The following is a 6398-nucleotide window of genomic DNA, read 5'->3' as shown; positions in this document are numbered from 1 at the left end:
CGACAGGACTTTTTGAATGCCCTGGTATATTGATAATAAATGACAATGAATCAATAAATGTTCAGATTCGAGTAAAATAAACCTAATTATAAGGAAATAAAGTTAACCCCAGAAAAAGTTTTTGTTTTACACCTTCCTATGTAACATGTATCAATTAAAAAAAATTAAATAATACATTAAAATCCATTAGTAAACTAACCACTAGTCCTTTAACAATAATTTACGGGAAAAAAAAAAGACGACTATTCTGGATGAACTCGTAAGTACATGTTTTAACTAAAATGACAGAGTTTAAAGAAAACACCACCCAGTTCATTTATAAGGGAAAAAAATGGACTGAACTAATAAGGAAATTTAGGAATAGGAACACAGAAATGGAATGGTTATTAATAAAGAAATTTATCCTTTTCAAGTACACACAATATGTTCACAAGATTCTTTAATACCTTAATAATAACCATGTTAATGATGAACTATGAAATTAAACAAAAATATAATAGTTTTTATTGAAAATTTATTGTAAAAATAATCCAGATGAATAACATAATTGAATACATACATACAAATTTTTGTTAGTAAAAAGTTTTCATACAAACCTACTGATTGTTTTCCTCTAGAATATTTTCTTGAAGGATGCAATAGAAAAAAAAATAATATGAATAAGGGTAACACAATGTAGCATGATACCTCAGGTTTTAACCATAGAAGCAAACTTGATCCTTTTGTTTCTCATAAGTTATAGAGCACTTCAAAGACAATTAAATTATATAACACTGGAATCCCTATTATTTAAACACCAATGAATCCTGAGTAATGGTTACTGTAAAATTTATTTTATATTATTTATTTATTTAAATTTAATTCACATCAGTTTAAAAATGGATACAAAATCTTATTAACATTTGGATTTTATGTGTAAATATCTGATTTAAAAGAAACAATAAATGCATAAAATATTTTCGTATAACTTTAAAACTATGATAAAAAAATATTATTATACCCATAAATTATATAGAAGACCTTATTTAGTTCAATGAGAAGATTGGACCGTTACGTTAGCCAAACAGATGACCAGTCAATGCTTGCTGAAAAAATTTCAAAAAGGTATTAAAATATATCATACATACCAACAAAATCAATATTTTTAAAGCATAATTTTCAGAAAAATGAATCATCAAATCATTCAGAGATCTTGGTGGTTGATAATCATATCATCATCTCAACTAAAATAAACCATTCACATAAGATAAAAATGTATAAAACACAAGAAAATATACAATGGGGGTCATTATCCAAGATATTAAAATAGTATGAAATTAGTGCATCTTGTATTTATCATGGAAGGAAGTTCAAATTCTATCAATCATATATTTAAAAATGTCTAAGATACATTATTTTATAGAGGTCAAATTTTATTCAATTTCAAATAATCATACCCCGAGTTGTTTTTATTGTCCTCTTTTCTAAATTGATGACCATGGGATTAAAACTTTCTCACATAGCAAATGTTAATAAATAATAAAAGGAAAGATTAGCAGCTAGGGGTGTATCTGTAAGATAGCTCTGCCTAATTCTTCCTTGACCTTTGCTCAGATATAAAGAAATTAATATCATGCGCAAATATTAAGTAAATGGTAAGGTAGAAAAAACAAACACAGGATCGGATTTAATTTAGAACTCCAATGGCCAGTTGTGAGATCACACAAGTAGGAAAATGATGCTGCACACTTGAAGTTTCTGCCTCAAGCAATCAAGAGAACCAACCTTTGACTACAGGGGATGTCAAGACATAACAAACTGAATCAATCAATTCAGATATCTCGGCTAACAAGGGTGTACTCCATAACTGTCAACTTAGAAGTGCCCTACACCTAACTGTTAAGGCCAGGATCATACTGAACTCAGTATATTCAAGTTCTCATATCTTAGAAAGAATTTATACCACTGTTATAATTTATTTCTAAACTTTTCCCCTAGGTATTATTACTCTATAGCCATAAGAGGTTGTGTCTCTTTTAAATCAGTTAGTAAAACACTCTTTTGAATAGTGCTTTTTCATATTTCACAAATGATACAATTTATTCATATTATTTGATGACTAACAAAAACAGAAAATGTCTTGTCCACAACAGGACTGATCTTACTATTTTCTAAAATACTGAAATACTCTAGTTTATTTTAAATCATTAATTCTTAAACAGTCCCTCTGTCTGATATTTAGCGGTCAATACTTTGAGAAAAAAAAAAGTAAAACAAACTTGTTCTGTCAAGATAGAGCTAACAAATTTTATATATAATCCTATGTCAGGGCAAATTCCTGGTCAGTGCCATATGCTGTTGTAGAGCTAATTTATCAAGTTTCACGTGATACTTGACAATAACTGTCATAGCAGTGACAGTTACATCAACTGCCACATCTGTACTTCTTTGCTTTGAACTGTTGCAACTTACAAACTTTTTCAGATGTTGGCTACTATGTTTAGAATTTCTTACAATGCAGGAAGTGAAACATCAAATATGGAAAGAGAAAATCTTACCTAAAGAATGGAATAAGGCCTTAACAGTGCCAATATACAAGGAGGAAAAAGAATCAGCAATATGCAGCAACTATCAAGGGATTAGTTTGCATTATATTACACATAAAATCTTAACAAACCTTAAAAAACCTTTCAGTACCAATGCTGAATTATTAACAATTCACTGAAAGAGGAAGAGATGAGACAGAGAATTTTCGCAGAAAATAGAATCTTTCTCATTCTCCAGACCAATGAAAAGTGACATGAGTTGTACGACTAAGTGTATACTGCATAGAACCCTAATAAGACCAGTAGTTATATAGAGTTATGTGGAGAAATATGAGCCTCAAAAATAAAAGTATCAACCTGTTGGACAGGTTTGAAAAAGTAAGTTTTAAGAGAATCCTATTCAGAACTGGTCTAGGTACACAAGTATGGTCTTTGTAGAGAGAAAGAACAGTGAACTATTTCGGCTCTAAAATACAAAGAATAAAATGGCTAACCTATATTATGAGGATGAACTAAGATAGAACGGTAAGTAGGTCTATATCTGGTTTTAGGTTTATCTGTCTAACAAATGATAAATTATACTATACAATAAAATAATACTAACAAGGTACTATGCTATACATTACATCTTGCTTAAGAAATTAATCTTAGTTATACATATAACTAAGATTAATTTACTAACCAATTACCCATATACTATTATTGTTTTCAATTTTTTTTTCTATTCATTTCTTTTGTCAAACTTAACATATATTTTGCTTCTTTTCTAATATTATGGTTACATATCTTATTTTTCTTTCCATAATTTTAATTTTTAAAATATTAATAAACTATAATATTCATATTTTTTTGCATAATAGAACTTCAAATTTTTATTCTATTTCCTTAATTATGTTATTTTACCTACTTTTTCAATTGCCTATATATACATTTCTCCGCCCGAGCATGTCTATAACCACTCACTTATTGATCACAGTATTAAAAAAAAAATGATGAGGTATAAGAAACTCAAATAATAAATGGTAATAAACTATAAAAATACTACTAAAACAGTTTAAATAATGAGTTAATTAATTAGGTTAAATTTAAATGTACATTTTAGTTTCTTATTATTCGATTTTATTCTTCATGTTATTTATATTTAGGTCAATTAAAAGTGCACGGTGATAGGTGTTTGTTCTGTTTAGACTGCACTGTTCCAGTTCCTTGATAAAAAATCATTTAAATGTTCAAATGTTTAAATTTGCAACATTAACACTAAAAAGATCCACTTCATATAAATTGAATTAATACATGTTAATTATTTACACAATGGATTACTATGCCAATAAAAATGTTGAATAATCCTGTATTTCAAAAGATCTATTTATAATTTGTAAATAATTATTAATTTAGATTTATGAAATAAATCAAAACTTTTTAGATATTAATATAAATGTTTTCTTTTATCATGAAAATGACAATATTTTCCTCAACTATTTTTATATATTTTTCATGATATTCAACATTTAATAGTTAGATATTCAATGTCGATCAATCAAAAATCAGATGAAAAAAATTTAAAAAAAGAAAGAAAGAAAAGTGAAAGAATGTCATTACAAACAGTTGAGATCAACGAAATATCATTAAAAAAAATTAATATATCGTTTAGATTTCCTAACTTGCAACAAAACGTGGATATGAAGCCAGAGCAAAGGAGGCTAACAGATTTTGTTGGCCGCATACTTATGCAAGTCTGGGTACTGGGGGGCACTGCTTTCATTGCCTGCATATATATGACTGGAGCCTTTAAAGGATTAAAACTGTTAAAGAATTTCAACCATAAAGAGGGAGAGGTTCAATAAAACCATTCTTAGGATGGGTCTTTCCCCTAGTTATATTGCGTTAGGTATATGACACACATGGTAGGATTTGGTACAAGCAGAAAATTCAACTTACCCCTCTAACATAAGTAATCCTGGATTGATATAGACCTTAATTAAGTGAATAATATTACTATAAATTAATTCAAAATGTTTGATTGAATATTTTGAAAAAGTTTATGCTCATTTGACAACATAAGTGACGTAAATATTAATGTTTTGAGTTCAACAAACATTTCCTTCAAAACCCCTCGATTAAACGGATATTAACTACACCCTCACTCCTATTCAATGACCTTCAATGCAGAACAAAAAGACTATTATTTTTATGAAAATAAAAATATTAAATAAGCACGTGTCATCAGAAAAGTGGGTAGTGATGTGATTTGGTCGTCACAGTACTCAGATAAGAATTATTCATCAACTGACACTTCAAATATAATCTTATACCATAAGATATTAAAAATCATCTATAAAAGATTGTTCAAATTTTACAAGAAGTAGGTATAGTATCTTCATTTTAGTATAACCTTAAGATTGCTACCAAAATTATCATACATAGAAATCAAAATGAAGAACTCACATTCCACCATCTTCAACATAAAGAATGCACAGCGAAGATAACAAAAAATGAGTGTCCATCTGAAAATGAAAAAATAAATAATATAATTTAATTTATACGATACATTTCTTAACTTAAATTTTTAGAAATACAAATAATCATACATTCAGAGATCTTGGTATTATATAATTAAGAGATAATGTTAAAAGTTACCTAAATCGATCAAATTCAGAGGTCAGGGGGAGAGGAGATAATAATAAGGAAGTGAACCCCTAATAGAGTGCCATCAGAAAAGTGGGTAGTGATTTGATTTGGTCATCACATAGGTAAGACTGGAAATATTCATCACTTGACACAAGACTAAAATGATATCGCATCCACATTTTGTTTACAAAAGGCTTTTGATAAAAATCAGTTTTCCATAACTACAATTAATAATGTGATAATATAATAATTATCGTAACAATATTATCAAAATGTAAATTGAAGCATATGTTTGTTTTTTTATGAATTAAACATTTAATGACAAAATTATTAGAAATTGTAATTATTGTATTGTATTACACATCCTTAACTATATTTAATATTAAGAATTATCAGGTTGTAAAATAAATACATAGCGTTTTTTTACTGATGATTTCAATAAAAACTTCAGATTCTTGTAAATATTTTTAATCAATTATATATGACCCATTTTGATCTATCACATGTTGCCATCTTTCTGCAAAGACATGTGGGGATGGGCGTTATCGCGATGGTAAACTATGCCTTTGAGGTTAGGCAAGGATGCATTTGCTCAACCACTGCCTTTAATTGTGACAACAGGGCACAGTATACTGCAGAATTAATGGTCTGGTAGGGCGGGAGGAGCTCAAAATAAAGGACACCTTTCCAATCCCACCAAATGCACAGCATGACCTTTATTGGATGTTATCCTACTTTTTGAGTCGTTAACGGTGGGTCATTTCGTTTTCCCCAGAACTGATTCCTCACAATATTTTTGTACAGGACCCACTTTTCATCCCCAGTTATCAACCTCTTTAAAAATGAATCATTCAACATTGTGTTTCAGGAGGGAATCGCAAATGGATATGCGGTCCAATAAATTCTTTTCTGTCAAATTGTGAGGAACCATATATTACTTTGAGAAACATATCCCGCAGCCCCAAAAAGATTTGAGACACATTAAGCGTTTCTGCGATATTCCACGTCATAGAGTGAGAGTTGACCAATGCTTGAATTTGGTCATCAAGAGTTGAAGGACGACCAGAGCCCTTTGTGTCTTCCAAGTCAAAATTTCCGGTTCTGAACCGAGGAAACCACTTACAGAAGGTGCTTTCTCTTAAGGCATCATCGCCATACACACTGCAGTTTTATAATGATGAGAGATAGTTGACCGTGGATGATGAATGAGGAGAAGATGGTTGGGGGTGCGGTCAATGAAAAACA

The 6398-nt window shown here is 29.4% G+C and overlaps 1 long non-coding RNA gene across 1 annotated transcript; it reads right to left on the bottom strand.

Moving 5' to 3' along the window:
• Positions 1-481: 481 nt before the first annotated feature.
• Positions 482-5156, bottom strand: LOC106686294 (uncharacterized). The gene is made up of 2 exons (XR_010844910.1): positions 4971-5156; positions 482-1085 (listed from the first exon to the last, which is right to left on the bottom strand). It is a non-coding gene; the product is annotated as an uncharacterized lncRNA (long non-coding RNA).
• Between the last annotated feature and the right edge of the window lie 1242 nt (positions 5157-6398).

This window comes from Halyomorpha halys, unplaced genomic scaffold (genome assembly GCF_000696795.3).
Source record: "Halyomorpha halys isolate HHAL.00 unplaced genomic scaffold, Hhal_1.1 Scaffold803.1, whole genome shotgun sequence".
In the NCBI taxonomy this organism is placed as follows: Eukaryota; Metazoa; Arthropoda; class Insecta; order Hemiptera; family Pentatomidae; genus Halyomorpha; species Halyomorpha halys.
The sequence above is the reverse complement of the archived record's forward strand: the minus strand, read 5'-3'. Positions and strand labels throughout refer to the sequence as shown.